The 20,258-nt window shown below is 38.8% G+C and overlaps 2 long non-coding RNA genes across 2 annotated transcripts; both read right to left on the reverse strand.

Annotated features, from left to right (window-relative positions):
• Window positions 1-7,779: 7,779 nt before the first annotated feature.
• Window positions 7,780-9,914, reverse strand: LOC115629353. Its single transcript, XR_003995883.1, has 3 exons — window positions 9,608-9,914; window positions 8,100-9,523; window positions 7,780-8,005 (listed from the first exon to the last, which is right to left on the reverse strand). It is a non-coding gene; the product is annotated as an uncharacterized LOC115629353 (long non-coding RNA).
• Window positions 9,915-16,311: 6,397 nt separating this feature from the next.
• Window positions 16,312-18,377, reverse strand: LOC115629357. Its single transcript, XR_003995884.1, has 3 exons — window positions 18,071-18,377; window positions 16,563-17,986; window positions 16,312-16,468 (listed from the first exon to the last, which is right to left on the reverse strand). It is a non-coding gene; the product is annotated as an uncharacterized LOC115629357 (long non-coding RNA).
• Between the last annotated feature and the right edge of the window lie 1,881 nt (window positions 18,378-20,258).

Consider the following 20,258-nt stretch of genomic DNA (forward strand, 5'->3'; position numbering starts at 1 on the left):
GGTCAATTCTGAAGAAAGTTATAGCCATAAGTAAAATCGCTGCTCATGCTCTGCCTCTGTCGGCAGCGCTGCCCGCAGCTGTTGTTGTTGTTGCTGCTTTGGTTTAACTTTTTGCTGCATACATACACGCATATAAACACGCATAGGTACGTGATGTAAATGTATGCTGTTAAAACTAAACATAAACATATATTCTAATTTAATTTAATTAATTAATTCATTAATTTTTTTGAATAATTTAATTTTTTTTTTTAATTTTTTTTTTTTAATTTTTCTTTTTTTGTGGAGAGTACAGGCTATTTTACTGTCGGGCTTGCTCGACTGTAGCGTTCTATCTTGTTTTATATATACAAGTATGTTAATAGTTTTCAGGTAAACTCGTATATTGATACAGGAGTGGCTAGATTGATAGAAAGAAATTGACATTCTAGCCATATATTTATTAATTTATTTATTTTCATCGGCAACCAGTGCAGTCGATGTACATCAAAAAAATCAATACAATACAATAAAGCACTTAAACTGAGTAAAACTAAAGAAATAAAAGAGCCTATAAAAATGACAAAAATACTAATAACGAATCCGACACGGTGGGGGAATTTTATTTGCCAAACGGCCAGCTATGGCCCGATTCACAGCCAGGAGTAGTCAGATACGTTATTAGACCTAACAAAAAATAAGTGGAAATCTAAAAATATAGCAATAAAAGATGGAAGAAAACAAATTAAAATTAAAATACTTAAATAAAAAAATGTAAAATATAATTACAAATTAAAGGTGAAGAATCACTGACCCGTTGGGGGAAGCTATGCCCCTACTACATTCATGTTAATATTAGTAAGAAATATATCTCGAAATAACTTGATTGATTGCAGAATCGAAATACAACTGGAAAACCAAATACACCCATTAGGCTTAATTGAAGCCAAATTAGACATTTTTAAATAGAGACAAAAACTGATTAGTAAAATGGCCTTAATTAGTTATATTAGTCACTGCTAATATCAATATAGAATGTCAATATTTATAAAAACAAACAATGCACATACTTATTTATTGTCCAACTATTAAATACTCTGCCAAATCTTACAACACATATACACCTAATTCTGTTTTTACACGGTGTGAAAATTAATAATTTTATACATGTGTAACCACGACATTATTCCATTAAGCATGATTCAAAATAGAATAAATAAATAAATTTCGTACACGCACACACTTTTTCTGGAACCAATCTACCGTGTAAAAACAGAATTAGGTGTACTATATATACGTAGATATCAGATTTGATTCAGACAGCGACGCGTTTTGTGCTCAAAACTTCGACTAAAATGTGTTCAACAATGTTCATCCATTTATCGTCGTTTCTCTGGATATTTGATGTTGAAGGACGCTTCTCGAAAAATCTGCACAACTCGTACAGTCCTTCTTTGAGGGCTTCTGCAATATTTTAAGCGATTCTGCACGCAAAATTGCATCGCACTACAACATTTTAAACAAATACATACTGTTTTGCCATTGGAATAAAAGGAGAGCAATACTAAACTACAAATATGCTGCGAACTTAATGAACTTAATGAATAAAGATAGACGCCATGGCGGGAATTTTGCACTTAAAAAAGAAAGCAATCGATGCATTTTTCCATTCGTTGGAGTGTCCACTCTACTTAGTTGATTGACGTGCTCTCCCCCAATAGTACTTTACTATATTCTGGTATGTAGAGTCATCTCAAATCTTATGCATAACACATGTATACTGGTAAGTGTGCATATGCACATATCTGTCGACTTATTTGATATTGCTCGAGTGTGTTTTCCATTCTATTGCTCAGCGCTGCCCACGTGCGAGTACATGCGTTGGTACTTAGCTCACTTGGCACTTACTTACAGATGTATGCTTAAATATATGCCAGCATATATGTACGTACATATAGTAGTATATCCAATATAGAAGCATTTGACACATTCCTGCGTCAGCCGAGCTTATACTTGACTCCTGCTTGCCCCCGTCTGCCCGAGGGCACTCCAACCGACGCACACGCTCGCATATGGCATGGAAATCCTTTTCCATGCTAAAGCCAAAGCCAAAGTCCAAAGCTACAGTCCGGTTACATTTAACCGCAGCTGGGCAGGCAGCAAGCGGCAGGCGGCAGGCAGAAGCAGCCACGCACATTTACGTAAGCTGATTACATGGTAAAGACGACGGCCATTAGCAGTTGTTGGTAAAGCGGATGGTGGCTTTAAAAAGTAAATCTGAAATCTGAGCATTGATAAAGTTACTGGCACTTGCTCATTAGCAGAGCCTGTGGCAGCGGCAGCGGCAACCTCCACACATGCAGCCGCAACACTGCCCCCGCACACTACCACTACCAGCTGCACTCCTGAACTCCTGAACTCCTGCACCCATGCAGCACCCTACGCGGTCCACTCGTAATGGCATCAGGCAACATGGACTGACTGTGCTCATAAATATTTGCGTCGCGACTTTCACGTGAGCCCCGAAAGAGGCAAGGCCCAAATGACAGCTCTGGAATGTCAAGTGAGTAACGCATACTTGGAATTATTTGCAACAAAAACAACAATAACGACCGCATTTTTAACATATTCACGTATTTATGTGGCAAGGGCTCGAAGAGTCAGCGTTTCGAGGGTCCAAGGGTTGGATGCTGCGGTTGCTGTCGAAAAAACAAAAACGAAAAAAAAAACAAGGGAAATGTTGCAGGCGAGCAAGTCCGACAGTGAAATACTCTGCACCCAAAACGACCAACCATTCACTGCATAGCGGAAGTACTCTCATAGAAGAGAGAAGCGAACCCTGTTCTGATAACTAAACGATTTTCATAAATTTAAACTAGAGGTTGATAATTAAACAAGGGCTTACCACTTGTGAGTAACAAGAAATTGATTATTACTTCCACTATGAAATAAATACAATATTAATTGCTATTTTATTTTTTAAATAAATAAGAACTTAATTGATATTATTATTATAAATCACAACTAAAATTACTTGCTTACGTTTATAGCTAAACAAAATTAAATTGGATTTCATTTATATTTTGGGTGGCAAGTTTATTTTTCAGGATTTAAAAACATTTTTTTTCCATACAATTTTTTCATATTTCATTTTAATTCTTTTCCTAAGCCGCAAAATTAGAATGCAAAGTGTAGGAGCAGAAGGAAGAAAAGTATAGCGGCAGAGTTTTATTTTAAAATTAAGAAACAAATCATCCTGCTGCTGATTTCTGTTCTGATTTTTGATTTTAACAAATGAAGCAGTCCCTTTGACTAACAAACAAACTGAATTGTTTGTATTTCATATTTCGGCTATATGTGTCCGACCACCGACCACCTGATAGGTTTATAAAAAAAATCCATTGAAAATTTATTTTAAGGCATTTATTCGGGCTCGTATTTAGGCCACACGTGTATATAATTATGATTCATTTATTTTCATCTGCGCTCACTCTCTTTCCTCTTTTGAGTTATCTCCGGAATCTCTGACCACACACACGGCTGTGAATCGGGGCACGGCTTGCAGGACTGGCTACAAAAACTTCCCAAACCTAGGCTCTAAAAAAATGTTAAATAAACAAGTAAATATACATATAGGTATTTATTTCGAGTGTTAAAAATTTACAAATTATGTGTGTATCGTCATGCTGATTAAAAATATATGTATATACTTTATGGGACGGAGAAGCCTCCCTCGGCCTGTTACATACTTTGCACAAACATAACATACCCTTTTAGCCTACGGGTACAGGGTATAAAAAAACCGCACACATACTGGAAAAAAGGAGGCGTTGCAGGTGCCAGGACAGCACTTAAACAAAACGAGACGAGTGCGCATAGTGATGATGATGATGCCAGCTCTTTAATTCAAATGCAAAGCAGCTACGACCCCAACACCCCGACGCCCCCTTCAGCCAGGGGTGTCTACAGTAAATACTCGTATGATATACATACATACATGCGACGCAAGAAATGCGCACTATTTGCTCGAAGAGTCAATTACGAAAGTGCCAGACAAGCCGCTGTGAGGGCCCAACACTTCTCAGAATAAGTAATACCGCAAGAATTCAATTAAATTATAGTTTGTGTGTTTGGTTGGCAGGTGGGGACAGGTGTCACCAAACACCGTTACACTGCTTCTTAGTTACGATATGTTAGATTATGTTGATGGAAACTTCTTAAAAAAGTGTCACTAAGCCACCTAGCGGACAAAATACATGTTTGAAGGGAAATCTGCGGTGCTGCAGTTTCGTGCTCGTCTGCTCGTTTCTGAGAATAAATAAGCTGGTGATCTACATCAGCGGTGGGCGCTAAATTTCAAATCAATACAACATAAATCACCGGTAGACTTCTGAGTAAATGCTACTGAAAACCGAGCAACGACACACACACGCACTACGTGTAATTTGTATTTGTATCACTCGTTTGTGCGTCTGGCTGGCGACAACTGCATGTATTTTGTTTTTGTAAGTTCGCTCGCGATCGATCTTTTGCTTGTGCGTCTGGATGGCGCCACTTGCCAAAACATAACGGAAAGAGCCCTGGAGCCCATCGCTGATCTACATACATACATAGGTGTTTGCTGCAAGTCGATACTATATTCAGGTAAAGTTATAAGAAGAGCAAAAAGCCACCTAGCGGACAAATATATTTGGGAAATTTGCGGTGCAGAAGTTTCGTGAAAATACCCACTGATGATCTAGTTGCTTCCTGCATATCGATAATGTATCCAGGTAAAGATATTAGAAGACCAACAAGCCACCTAGCGGACAAACGCATTTTTAAAGGGAAATCTGCGGTGCTGCAGTTTCGTAAAAAGAGCAACTGATGATCTAGTTGCTTGCTGCATAATGTATTCAGGTAAAGTTATAAGAGCAAAAAGCCACCTAGCGAACAAATATATTTTTAAAGGGAAATCTGCGGTGCTGCAGTTTCGTGAAAAAAGCCACTGATGATCTAGTTGCTTGCTGCAAATCGATACTGTATTCAGGTATAGGTTTAAGAAGTGCAGCCTTTTTAGCCAATATTTACTGCAGCTGGAGGCAGTACCGCACGGCTTTCTTTGCTGTTTTCGGCGCCGGCAGTTTTGTAAGTGCTGAGCGTCAAGCGCCTCATGATAAATAATGCAGCAGACGTTTTCTCAGTTTTCTTCTACTCGGCTCGCAGTCTGTCTGTCTGTCCGTCTTCCAGCACTCAGCCTGTGCTGTCCACCTGTCCGACCACCTGCCCATCTGTCCATCCGTCCATCCGTCGGAGCAGTGCCAGGCCGACACTGTTGACACATAGTTTGTAGTTGGCGAACACACACACACACACACACACACAAACACACATTGTGTGTGCATGTGCAGAGAATGAAGATGCTTTGTATAAATTTGAATATTAAAAGGCAGAAACAAGAAGTAAGAAAAACATTTCAGGCTAAACTGAATGGCCTGGCTGACATGCGCTCTCTACAGTGCTACTTCGATAAAAGCACACACTGCAATCCACTCCCATTGTAAAAACAATTGCCTTTTTAAGCCGAAATTGAAAATCCTAAAATTAAAGTTCTTAAGCACATTACGAATATAATATAGTATTTTTCTGGCAATATTTTGGTTACTTTCTTCACCCACTGAAAAGAGAGGCATCTATTTGTGAATTCAGGCAATAGTATTAATTGGTTGTTGAGTGTTTGTAGTAGTGGTCGACAAGTACTAGTATTTACTGTAGACTGACGACTTATTTCTGTAAGCCTTCATAGTACATGTGTATTTGCAAATTGGTTGTTTGTAGCTCTTCATGTTCGGGCAACTTTTTTGGGTTGGCCCTTTACGGTTTTCGTGGCATGTGTGCCAAGTTAGTAGGTCCATTGACATCGTTTCCGAGTGCAGGTAAAAATCATGCATTTGGGGCACTCTCATCACTCTCAGCAAATGAAAAACAAAGTGCGACAGGTTTTCTCATGCTAAGTAGTACTATAGTTGCAGCAACTAATACATATATTTACTAGCATGCTTACCTGTTTTAAGCTCGAAATCTATTCTAAACACCTGCTGATAATACAAGTATATCTGATATCTTTCAGTAACCAGCTAATTAGACATAGCGTGCTCGAGACAACAATTTCCATTCCATTTACCCATTTAGAGGCCACTTGCATACCCTGTAATGCTGAAATTGTCCCTTTAGAGTGGATGGAAAGAGTGATGACGCCATTTTGTAGTTTTATATTCATTTATTTATTTATTTTATTTAATTAATTCTTTAGTTTTCATTTATTCTTAGACCCTTGATATCCTCAGAAGTGTGTGTGGTTTATTTTAAATTCAACTTAGTACGCTTAAAATATTCATTAATTATTACATACATATTCATATATATACTTTTTTCCATATATATATATATATCTTGTTATTATTACATACGTTTGTGTATTTTCTGGTAATGCATTATAATATTTATGCTTACTTTAAAGGTTTGCTACGCCATTTTCTCTTGCTGCTTGTGGCTGCTGTATGTGTGATGTGAGTGTGTGAAAGTGTGGAAGTGTATGGGAGTGTGTGTGTGTGTGAGTTTTTTGTGTGTTGCTTGGTTTGTCCATGCATGTCCTTCTCATGTACTTAGCTCATTTCAGCGTTTTGGGTACGGTTTTCTTTTCTATGCTTACAAAAAAAAAAAAATTCTTTGCTTTATTATTATTTTTATTATATATATTTTTTTTGTTTTAGTAGAATTTGTCCTACAGTATTTACGTTTCTCCTTCCTTTCTTCGTCGTCGTCGTAATATTATTCGCTATTTTGTGAAATACATAGTTGATATACTACAGATCGTTAAGTTTTGCTCTTGCTTCTGTTACTTTGTCTAATAAATATAATTTCCTCTTTAATAACTGTCTCCCAGCGTCCTCTTCTTCTGTTCTTCTTCCACTTTAGTTATTATTCATTAGTTATTATATTTATTATATATATCATAAATTCTTGTTGTTGCTAAATTTTGTTTTCTCTTCTTTTCATTTTGTTGTAGTTGCTTAGCCATTTAGTGCTATCTTATGTGTGTGTGTGTGTGTGTGTCCGTGTGTCTGTGTGTCAGTGTGTGAGTGTGTGAGTGTGTCAGTGTGTGTGTGTGAGTGTGTGTGCAAAAAGTTTAAATGTTAATTTATCTCAATTGTTTCCCTGTTTCATTATTTGCTAAGTATTTCGCATTCTCGTTTGTTTGTTTGCTTGCTTCTTTGCTTTTTTGGTTTTCCATTAATTGTTATTAACTTTTGTTTTGTTTTTGCGGCGTTCTAACATAAATATACTAAAATATGTTCTTTATTTACATAGATGGTTTTTGTTTTTACTTCTTTCTTTTAATTTCGCTTTGTGTTTCTTTTGTTTTGTTTATATACGATAATATGTATGTTTAAGCTGCTTTCTCTCCGCTAGTTTCCTCATGTTTTTAGTTTAGTGTGCAATTTTTGTTGATTTCTTTTGTTTGTTTGTTTGTTTGTTTCTTTCTTTTTTTGTTGCTTTTGAAGCAATTTATGTTTTTAGCTTTTTGCTGCTTGCCAAATTCTAATAGGTAACTGACTCCTGCTCTTTTTCAAATTGTTTGGTATGCCAATTAACAAAATTAAGAAATACAAAAAATGGAAAATAAAAACACATCGTACACACAATCATATATTGATCTATAGCTTGCCACATAATACTTATGGGCTTCTGCTTTATCGTATTCATATTTTCCATATACTCGTATATATATATGTTTATTTATATATATATATATATATATGTTTATAACTCTATGTAGTTTCTGTTTTTATACACTAGACATTATTACGTTCTGTTTTGTAACGGGTATAGACAATAGCCCATTAGTGTAGGCGAGGTGGTGGGTGTAAGATTGAGAGCGCACGCTAGTATGTTCCGGCTCGGGCTCGTCGGCTAATGGGTGGTGTTCGATGACTCTCATATCTTACGGCCTTTTAATTAGCTTATTATTTAAAAACAAAGCGTGCTATCGGAAAAGCCATAAAAATCGGTAAGTTGACACAAATAGGACAAAAAGAAGAAAGCTGGGTTTGCAGATCACAGGACACAAGTGGACACACCTTTGGTATTCCTCTGTTGACGTTGAGGAAGTATTGGCCCACCCATCCTTGGTCATTCATATCCTAAAACAATTATGCGAATGACCCCTTCAAACCTCTACATGCTGCGGCTAGCGGAAATCATAAGACCGGAAAATTTAAGCAATCATTATAATGTTTTTATTAAAAACTAAATTCATTGAACACCTTGTCTTTTCGAAGTTCCATATATAACCTAACTTTATCCAACGGCAAGTTAAAACTAGTTTTCAAGTCTTTCGCCTTAACCTTTACGACGAAATCAAGCCTATGAACATTTCTAATTAAATATCTAGTAGTAAAAAAATATATATATAAGTAGGTATAGCAAAGTGAGTAGAGCAATTGGCGTGGCTGGAAGAAATGGTTATTTATATTCAAATATTAAAGAAATTAGGGTAAGAAAATATAAACAAATATTTGAATTATATAAATTCATGCATTTTCCCCTTTTGGGATGTTTATGTGCGTGCCGATAATAGGAGAATTATGAAACAAAAGCCAAGACTTGGCATAAAGGCGTTAAGTTTGTTTTTATGCCTAGCAGGCAAGCCTGTGTTCCAATTGAACAGCTGATCACTTCCGTACGCATGCACGCAAGTAAGTATGAAAAATAAAAATTAAAACGGCTGTACTTACAGTTTTTGTCCAACGTCGAAAGATCTTTCGGGGGGGACGCGCTGTGTGGGCTCACCGCTGCTTGCATGCATAATTTTTTTGTACTAAAGTTTATGTTCGATATTTACTGGGTGGGCTTTAACGTGTTTTTTTTTAAACAAACCAGAAAAAAAATTGTCGCCATGCACATACACATTTGTAGCTAACGAATTTTGCTTTGTGTATTATTTTTTTTTGTTTTCACTTAGGTATATTCTTTCCCACTTCATCACGCCATGCCGAGTTGCTTTGCTCGCGTGGTTACACATATGTACATTTAAATTTGGATTTAACACAGGGGAAAAAAAAATTAAAGAATAATAAGCGCACTAGAGAAGTTCATTTTTGCGCTGGACACATATATAAATATATATGTGGATATATATATAATGTTGCCTTTAAAGGTTGGGGTAGGCTAATTTATGCCTTTTTCTTTCCCACGGGCCTCCAACCAACACAACGGGGCTTTGCCAATTGCCCAGGCACAGGTTTCACCGAAGACAACACAAAAAAATCACTCGCACTCCGTTATTAGGCGACGTCCGTCATAGACGATATGACCCACGAAACTGCAGAGACGGTTCTTCTCGCCGTTCCAGTGGCCTGATCGGAAAGCCGATCTTACCTCTGGCACGCCTTCGTCTGGCGTACCCCTCCCTTAGCCTAGTCGCTGCATTAGCATGCGCGCATCAAAGCGACAGGCAAAGGTTAATGCCCTATTGGATTGGACTAATTATTAAGTGCCAATTCTGCACGAAAACAATGTAAATCGAAAAAAATGTGAATTAGAATTTGCATTCCAAATGCGAAGAAACGAGAAAAATAAAATTTACCCGATGTCCGGAAGTGGCACCATGCAGAAAAATCCTTTCGACAATAGAATCCTCCAATTTAGTTTTCGCCAATTTATATACTTTTTTATTCGCTGTTAATACTATCGTTGCTGTATTAGGTTGTAGGTTATAGGTACAAATATAATCTGTATAACCAAAAAGTTGATAACCCCGTTAGCGTGGATAATGCACAACCTTCCTCTAGGCGATCTCGAAGTAAAAAGAAAGATCCGGATGCTAAGGCCAAGCAAGAAAACTTTCTTTTACGGAAATTGCTTCACACCTCTTTTGACAATTTCCTTTCGACAGGTCAAGGTTAAAGAAAGGGCCACTGACAACTCGCAAATATTGCCACTGTGCAACAATGAAAATAAACAATAGGTGGCCGATAGCCGTGCGGTTGCAGAAAATTAACTCCCTTTAAAATAAGTAAAAACAATTGAGAAAATTTGTTTATCTTGTTAACTAAGGCCAAAAAAAAAATGTGATCGTAGGCAGTTGACGCTAAAACATAACGCTAATTCAAATCGTAACTACACAAGCAGTGTGTGTACATAAGCAGCCGAAGCACTGCTTGACCAAGGTAGTGCAATAAAAAAAAAATACGATATTCACTGCCAGCGTCGTTACAAATTCCCCCCTGCTAAAATCAAGCTTGGGTTTCCATGCAAACGCAAGATTGATAACACCAGACGCTGCTAGAAAACAAATTTACTGTCGCAGGTCTTTCGCATGATAACGACCCAGTATTTTCCCTTGCAAATTTTCAACCTCGTAATAAGAATTTCCAAGTCTACGATGAACTCTCGCTTTCACAAAAGCTGGTCCTAACTTTGCATTGTAACCGGCTGGAAAATTACTCTGTTTAAAATTTCTAAGGAAGATTTCTTGTCCAACTGAGTAAGAAACATCACGCGACCGCAAGTTATAGATTTTTTCGTTCTTCTGTTGCTGTTTCTTCATGGTCTCAAGCGCCTTACTAAGCACAATATCGAGCGAATCCTCTCTTGAGAAAACAACCGCTCTATCCTCAATAAGACGCAATGTTTTCAGCAACTTGTACGTTGAACCTGAAGTAATCATATGCTGACCAAAGACCATGTAATAAGGTGTTGTGCCGAGGCCAGAGTGGACAGCAGACCGTAAAGCGCAGCAGATACTGCTCAAACTTTCATCCCAGTCTTTTTGATCTGGACGAATATACGAACGGATGGCTGCTATAACTGAGCGATTCACGCGCTCAGAAGCATTTGCCTGAGGCGAATGCACCGCTGTAAGTGAATGGAAAATTTTGTTTTCCCGCAAGAATTTTTGAAATGCTTCAGATTTAAACTGGGAACCATTATCCGATACTATAGTTTCGGGCACCCCAAATGTATGAAACAATTCTTGCTGCATGTACTTAACAACCGTTTCTGCATTCAATTTCCTTACTGCCTTCAGAAAAACAAATTTAGAGTAATGATCTAAAACAATGAAGATGGCAATATTTCCGCTGCGTGACCGAGGATATGGACCTAAAAAGTCAACGTATAAACGTTGGAAAAATCTCTCAGACTCCGCAGGTTTGCCCAAAGGTGGTCGCATCGGAAAATTCGGTGCTTTTGTCATCTTGCAAGTTTCGCAAGCATTTACGTACGTCTTGACATCATCAACAAGACCAGGCCAAAAATAGTAACGCCGGACTCGTTCCAACGTTTTATGGATCCCGCCATGTGATGCTAACGGATTGTCATGGGCATTGCGGAGTACTTCCTCGACCAAGTTCTTAGGTATCCACAATTTCCAAGCATAATTGTCGTGTAGCTGATCACCCGTTGTATGCACGGTGCGCCTATACAGCATATTGTCAACCACCTTCAAGTCCGGAAACTGGTCATTGTTGGCTTTAACTGACTCGACCATATCCAGATAATCAGCTGACTTAAAATGTTCTGAGTCCAAATTTACAATTAGGCCCTTATTATAGTCAATTGCTGCTAATTCGTCCTCGTTTACGCGTGACAGCGCATCTGGCACAATATTTAATTTGCCTTTTCGATGCTCAATATTAAATCGAAAACCCTGCAGTTTTAACGACCAACGCGCTAAACGGGAATGTAAATCGGTTTGCGACATAAGCCATTTTAAAGAGGCATGATCGGTAATGACTGTAAATTCATGCCCTTCAACATACGGACGAAATCGTTTGATACATACGATGGCTGCCAAACATTCCTGCTCGGTGACAGAATAATTTCTTTGGGCCTTGTTTAATTTCTTAGATACGAATGCAATCGGCATTTCGTCTCCTGCTTCTGACTTTTGTACAAGAACCCCACCTACTCCTGTCTTGCTTGCATCGCAATGTAAGTAAAAAGGTTTGGAAAAATCGGGACTGATCAAAAGTGGAGCAGAACTAAGCATTGATTTTAAAGTTTCAAACGCTTTTTCTCCTTCGACAGACATAGTAAATTTACGCTTTTGCTTCAGCAAATCTGTTAGTGGAGCAGTGACTCCAGCAAAGTTGTTTATAAACTTTCTATACCATCCGGCCATACCAAGGAAACGCCTTAACGCCCTTAAATTCTGAGGTAAAGGAAAATCTACAATCGCTGACACTTTGCTAGGGTCTGTGCGTATTACTCCCTCTCCGATTATGTGGCCTAAGTATTTTACGCTACGCATACAGAAATTGCTTTTTTCGCAATTTATTGTCAAGCCGGCTGCCTGTATGCAAGAAGCTACTTTGCGCAAAACATGCATATGCGCCTGAAAACTATCTGAAACCACTAATAAATCATCCAGATATATAAACACCTCATTCCTCAGAGCCGCTGGTATTACCTTGTCCATCAAGCGGGACATGGTTTGAGGAGCATTGCAGAGCCCGAATGGCATGACCTTAAAATGATATAAAGGTCTACCTGGTATGGTAAAAGCGGTTTTGTCGCGAGATGCGGTATCGAGTGGGATTTGCCAAAAAGCATCTTTTAAATCCAAACTCGTTATGAACATTGCCTTTGGTAGCCTGCTTAGTATGCCATCAATTTGTGGTAAAGGATATGCATCCTTTTGCGTAACTGCATTCACCTTTCTACTGTCTAAGCAGAGCCGCACTTTGCCAGGCTTTTGGACCAACACCACAGGCGAGGACCAGGCACTGTCTGACTCCTCAATGACATTTAGCTTCAACAATCGATCGACCTCAGCATATAAAAGTTTTTCAACCGCTGGCGATACTGGAAAATGTCTTTGCTTTATTGCCTTGGCGTTGCCCACATCTATAGAGTGAGATACTAAATGTGTTTTACCTAAACCAGCTACGGCAAACGATGGAAACTGCGCTATAACATTCTGCAATTCCGATTGCTGAGCCAAAGTCAAATTGTGTGTACCCCTATCTACTTCTGCCAATTGCAAATTAGATGGAAGTAACCCAAAACTGTTCCAAAAGTCTATGCCCAAGTATAAGTCTTGACTAAGAGAAGGTATTATATGGAATACAATGTTCTTTTTCTTATCATTGTATTCAATTGGTAATGTCACTCGTCCCAAAATTGTTTGACTACTGCCGTCCGCAGTGCAAGCGTTGCCAAGAATCTTTTTGAGTCCTATCTTGCTACGTATAACTTCCTGGGCCAATTGTCCACTAATACAGCTCATTGATGCTCCTGTATCTAATAAGCCTGAAACAACTCGACCTAATATTTTAATATCTGCATACGGACGTTGGTCCTTAGCATTTTTGCCAATAGCCGAGATAACTTTCGCTGCATGCCAAAAAGATTTAAGTCTAGCTGTGTTGCGCGAACGTTTACCAGGATGAAGATACGTTGGAAAGTTGGCGGATTCTTTTAAAATCTGAATTCGGTGAGGCCAGCATGACGTAATGTCAGGCATAGTCTCAAAATGTGGTACGTCCGGTATATTTTCAACAATAGTTGAGTTTATTTTATTATGATACTGGTCTACAACTCCGTGTTTGTCGACCGAGAATGGTGAGCGATCTGAGGCGGTCGACTGCCTTGGGTGCTCGCTTTCGCGTTTTTTGAGCATCGCTGACATGATGGCTTGTAGGTATTTGCCACTCCACAACCATAACAAAACACTTTTCTTTTGGCAATACAGTCCTGATAGCGGTGACCCTCCTTCCTACAGTTCCAACAGACTAATGCTAACGCTTCTATATCTAAAGGAACTTCGTCTTCACCAAACTCAGAAGCCTCTTCCCAATTACCTCCATTGACTACTTCAGCTACGTTAGTTCTGAACGGAAGTGCTTTACGATAAGTCTGCGTGCGATTAATGCTTTCCAAAAAGCATTCGCGCCTGCGACAAATTTCCCGCAACTGCTCAACAGAGTTGATCTGCAGATTCAAAATTTCATGCTGAATTTCTGGTTTCAAGTTGCGCCTCAAAACCTCAACTAACGTTTGCTCCGACAGTGGAGTTTGCAAACGGTCAGTCAGCAGCACAATCGCATCATAAAATGCATCAAAGCTTTCTTTCTCGCGCTGCTTCCTATCGCGTATTAATTCGCGGATATCCACGTCGGTGCGAGTGTCCCTAAATTGTTTGCGTAAGGCCGCGCATAACTCTGGCCAACGTATATGTCCACTGGACTTGTGAAAACGCCAGAAGAAATCGCTAGCTTTTCCCTCAAACAGCGTACTAGCATTTCCGCATAATAAATCGAAATTTCCTTCCAAAGTTTGATGAGTCAAAGCCTCAACCCGGTATAAGAAATTATCAATAGACAAACTACTGCGTTCACCAGAAAATCTAAGTTTCCAGCTAGTAATGATTTGGCCAACTTTATCGGGTCTACTCAACAAGCTAGAATTGATCGAACGAGGCGATGCATTAGGAGGTGCCGTTGATGGTATGTTAATGGCATTGTTAGAGCCAATGCCCAATAGTTGTTGCAAAGAAGCGGTCTGATCTGGTATTTCTAACGATATGTTTCTTGATTCTGCCGTTGCTGCAGGGGCCGCTTGTGTGGCTGCCGCTGGTGCAGCTGACAATTGAGCTGCAAGATTTTCTTGTAGTAATCTCCCTATCTGACCAGTTAACTCCAGCATTAATCCAGTCTGCATTGCTTTAACAGCTTCTGCAATCGCTGCTCCGACCTCAGGAGAAAGGCTTGAATTACCAACAGTACTGAGGTTGACGGTATTAGGTGGGCTTGGACTAACACTAGTTCGCCTTGCCTCACTGGACGTGCTAGCCGAACCTTGTTGTCGAGATTGTGCCCTTGTGTTGTAAGCCGAAGTTGTTGGCTTGGCCAAAGGCTTACTTATGCAAACCTCTCTGCAAACGGGACATAAATTTGAGGCATGGACATGCGTTGTAATGCATGCCTTATGGAATATGTGTCCACAAGTCACCCTATATGTTTCCAAATCCTGTAAGTTGCCCTTGCATAAAAAGCAAAGGTCAGTTGCCGATTCGGCACTGGTTTCTGTAGACCGATTTAGTGGCATCTCGAAGCTACTATTAATACTTCAATGCATATGCAAGCAAAACACTTGCAAGAATAAATGCAAAACAAAATCCCAAAACAAAACAGAGAAACTAAAATGTCAACAAAACCAAAAAAGAAATGTTGTTGTTGTCTGCACGTCAATAAAACTATTGCTGCAGCTTAAGATATAGGTACAACAAACCCAAAAGCGAAAAACTAAAAATTAAACCTAAACAATAAATATAGCGAAACGGTAACGATCAAAAACCAAAAGTCTATGATTTCACGCTTAACCAACAGCATATGTAGAGATTCTTATCAGTGTTTATCAGCCTGTGTACGTAAGTGTCTGCTTCCCAAAGCGGGGTAAGAGGAAAGAACACTGGTGTTTGTCGTAAGAACAACAACGCCAAACTCAACGCAAGCCAACGCTTGGCCGGTATGACGGTGTTATTCTGATGCCAAACCTACGTGACCTTGTCTTCATTATGAGCCGTGGCCAGGCGGCAATTACAGAAAATTAACCCAGCCTGTATTCCTAAGCACCCCATAACGCAAACAAAAAGTCTTTAGAAACCAATGATATTGAACTTTTTTACTATTTGAATGCCTACATTATCCGTGGTCAGTAGTCAGCTCTTAAAGCCGATCGTACTGAATTCCTATGCGTCTAATTGCAGAAACTCATATAATAAAAATAGAAAAAGGAATTGGTATCGCTTTAATTCCTATCAGCCGTGGCCTGCTGACATTTCAAAGAAACTATTCACCAGTATTCCTATGCGTCTGACAGTCACCAAAGCGGTACACAAGAAAGGACAGAAGAAATGGTTATAGATATACAGTGTCATTGCAATTTAAACAGTAGCCGTGGTCAGGCGTACCCTCTGTAGAGAACCAATCCCCTGCAGTCCAATGCGTCTAACTGCTAAATATACCTAAATGACGTTAAAAGAGATTTATTTTTCCTTACGATAGTTGCAATTAAAAGAAAACATAGCGATAACGATAAACAAAAATGTAGCTAAACTACAAAAGGGAAAAAGAAATTTAATTGCGACTAACGTACGAGAAGCTATTGTTGGAAAAGACTAAAGATTTTACTGCAGAAAAGAATAAAAAGTGTATCAGTCATATTTATGTTCTTGTGAAGCCTAACATTTGAAAGCCAAAAATACGAAATAAAATTGACAACTAAAAGTTGGGCTCCACACGTTGGGCGCCAAAATAATAAATGAAATTATAACTGTAACGGGTATAGACAATAGCCCATTAGTGTAGGCGAGGTGGTGGGTGTAAGATTGAGAGCGCACGCTAGTATGTTCCGGCTCGGGCTCGTCGGCTAATGGGTGGTGTTCGATGACTCTCATATCTTACGGCCTTTTAATTAGCTTATTATTTAAAAACAAAGCGTGCTATCGGAAAAGCCATAAAAATCGGTAAGTTGACACAAATAGGACAAAAAGAAGAAAGCTGGGTTTGCAGATCACAGGACACAAGTGGACACACCTTTGGTATTCCTCTGTTGACGTTGAGGAAGTATTGGCCCACCCATCCTTGGTCATTCATATCCTAAAACAATTATGCGAATGACCCCTTCAAACCTCTACATGCTGCGGCTAGCGGAAATCATAAGACCGGAAAATTTAAGCAATCATTATAATGTTTTTATTAAAAACTAAATTCATTGAACACCTTGTCTTTTCGAAGTTCCATATATAACCTAACTTTATCCAACGGCAAGTTAAAACTAGTTTTCAAGTCTTTCGCCTTAACCTTTACGACGAAATCAAGCCTATGAACATTTCTAATTAAATATCTAGTAGTAAAAAAATATATATATAAGTAGGTATAGCAAAGTGAGTAGAGCAATTGGCGTGGCTGGAAGAAATGGTTATTTATATTCAAATATTAAAGAAATTAGGGTAAGAAAATATAAACAAATATTTGAATTATATAAATTCATGCATTTTCCCCTTTTGGGATGTTTATGTGCGTGCCGATAATAGGAGAATTATGAAACAAAAGCCAAGACTTGGCATAAAGGCGTTAAGTTTGTTTTTATGCCTAGCAGGCAAGCCTGTGTTCCAATTGAACAGCTGATCACTTCCGTACGCATGCACGCAAGTAAGTATGAAAAATAAAAATTAAAACGGCTGTACTTACAGTTTTTGTCCAACGTCGAAAGATCTTTCGGGGGGGACGCGCTGTGTGGGCTCACCGCTGCTTGCATGCATAATTTTTTTGTACTAAAGTTTATGTTCGATATTTACTGGGTGGGCTTTAACGTGTTTTTTTTTAAACAAACCAGAAAAAAAATTGTCGCCATGCACATACACATTTGTAGCTAACGAATTTTGCTTTGTGTATTATTTTTTTTTGTTTTCACTTAGGTATATTCTTTCCCACTTCATCACGCCATGCCGAGTTGCTTTGCTCGCGTGGTTACACATATGTACATTTAAATTTGGATTTAACACAGGGGAAAAAAAAATTAAAGAATAATAAGCGCACTAGAGAAGTTCATTTTTGCGCTGGACACATATATAAATATATATGTGGATATATATATAATGTTGCCTTTAAAGGTTGGGGTAGGCTAATTTATGCCTTTTTCTTTCCCACGGGCCTCCAACCAACACAACGGGGCTTTGCCAATTGCCCAGGCACAGGTTTCACCGAAGACAACACAAAAAAATCACTCGCACTCCGTTATTAGGCGACGTCCGTCATAGACGATATGACCCACGAAACTGCAGAGACGGTTCTTCTCGCCGTTCCAGTGGCCTGATCGGAAAGCCGATCTTACCTCTGGCACGCCTTCGTCTGGCGTACCCCTCCCTTAGCCTAGTCGCTGCATTAGCATGCGCGCATCAAAGCGACAGGCAAAGGTTAATGCCCTATTGGATTGGACTAATTATTAAGTGCCAATTCTGCACGAAAACAATGTAAATCGAAAAAAATGTGAATTAGAATTTGCATTCCAAATGCGAAGAAACGAGAAAAATAAAATTTACCCGATGTCCGGAAGTGGCACCATGCAGAAAAATCCTTTCGACAATAGAATCCTCCAATTTAGTTTTCGCCAATTTATATACTTTTTTATTCGCTGTTAATACTATCGTTGCTGTATTAGGTTGTAGGTTATAGGTACAAATATAATCTGTATAACCAAAAAGTTGATAACCCCGTTAGCGTGGATAATGCACAACCTTCCTCTAGGCGATCTCGAAGTAAAAAGAAAGATCCGGATGCTAAGGCCAAGCAAGAAAACTTTCTTTTACGGAAATTGCTTCACACCTCTTTTGACAATTTCCTTTCGACAGGTCAAGGTTAAAGAAAGGGCCACTGACAACTCGCAAATATTGCCACTGTGCAACAATGAAAATAAACAATAGGTGGCCGATAGCCGTGCGGTTGCAGAAAATTAACTCCCTTTAAAATAAGTAAAAACAATTGAGAAAATTTGTTTATCTTGTTAACTAAGGCCAAAAAAAAAATGTGATCGTAGGCAGTTGACGCTAAAACATAACGCTAATTCAAATCGTAACTACACAAGCAGTGTGTGTACATAAGCAGCCGAAGCACTGCTTGACCAAGGTAGTGCAATAAAAAAAAAATACGATATTCACTGCCAGCGTCGTTACAGTTTATAACTATTTAGGCGCGAGCGAAAAAAAAAACAGACGTTAAACAGCCACAAGAATACACACACGTTATGCATATGGCGTGCTACAATGCTACATATATATAGTATGCATGTATAGTATGTATATATATATATGTACTCGTAGATCTATATTAGTTGGGTTTAGTTTAAGCATATTTCATATTTACACAAATATATGGTTCCTTTGTTGCCGAGACTCGCGCGGGACTGACTTTTTGATATAACGCCAAAGGTAGTGTGGTGGTGGTGGTGGTGTTGGTGTTGGTGTTGGCTTACACTAGTCTCTATGTATGTATTGGTATTTGTATCGGTATGGGCTTTGCATATATAATCGTATATGTGGTTTCTAATCGCTACTGCACGCTAATTACAAATTATTAGTTATAGTTAGTTAGTTGGCTTCTCTGGATCTAGGATCTAGCATCCAGCATCCAGCGAGCTAGCTGAGTCCAGCCAAGTGCTTAGTAAGCCGTGTTGTTCGCGCGCTAAATGCAAAGAAAGTGTCTCCCCTTCCATAAGCAGTCCCTCCACTATCCAATGCATCAGCTGAGGCATGTCAACTGCCTTTCAAGACTCAGTAGAGCTGCCAAGTGTGTTCTGAGCCTCAGCCGATGACATCGGTTGGTGATGGGCCCGCTTTGTGGAACGCTTTGTAATTTTTGGTAGTGTTTGGTTTTTATCCTTTTGGCCACGTTTCTATTCATATTATTTTGTTTTCATATTTTTGCTCTTAACGATTTATGTCTCAATTTTTAAAAAATTCTCCCCTGCCTCGAACTAATTCAGCAATTTGGTTTTCTCATACATATTTACGAGTAGTGCTAGGCCGTGTCGTCTCTAGATCTGCTCTCTCTCTCTCTCTCTCTCTATCTCTCTTTATTCTGCATTAACTTAGTTGCTAAGGGAACTAACAACAAAAAAATGGGACTTCTTGGTATTACTAGACGTAACTATCATTAACTAATTTTAGTTTATTTCATATTCAAATACACATATGCTCCTTTTTGTTGTTTTTGTTTTTTTTTTTTTGTTTTTTGCAATAAATTCGATAAGCACCAATTCATTAAATAATAATTGTAATCAAAATGCATCGTAGCGTTAATTATTATTATTTTTGCTCGCATTTTATTCATTTTCCGTTTTAATTCCTAAAACCATTGGCACGGCACGCACAAGCAAAGGCGAACAAAAACGAAGAACTTGTAAGTTTGGAAATACCGGGCGGGCGGTTCACACCATTGGCAATTATTTATGAATTGGACGGAAAACATGAACGTGTGGGCTGTACGGGGGGTGGGGGGCCCAGAGCAAAGGATATCGAAAGATGTGAATGAATGAACAGCAAATGCCAACACAACCAAGCAACTGAACTTGAATAATGAATGATGATGCACTTTTCAAGCCAAACAAAAACTGTGTTGCCAAGGAATGTCGCAAACAAAATGCTGTCTCGGTTTTGTGCAAGCTATTAAAGGATTTATGCCAATATGATGCTGATGTTGATGCTGATGCTGATGCTGTAAACTGAATAAAGC

This window comes from Scaptodrosophila lebanonensis, unplaced genomic scaffold (assembly GCF_003285725.1).
Source record: "Scaptodrosophila lebanonensis strain 11010-0011.00,11010-0021.00 unplaced genomic scaffold, SlebRS2 tig00000142-arrow-arrow-pilon, whole genome shotgun sequence".
NCBI lineage: Eukaryota > Metazoa > Arthropoda > Insecta > Diptera > Drosophilidae > Scaptodrosophila > Scaptodrosophila lebanonensis.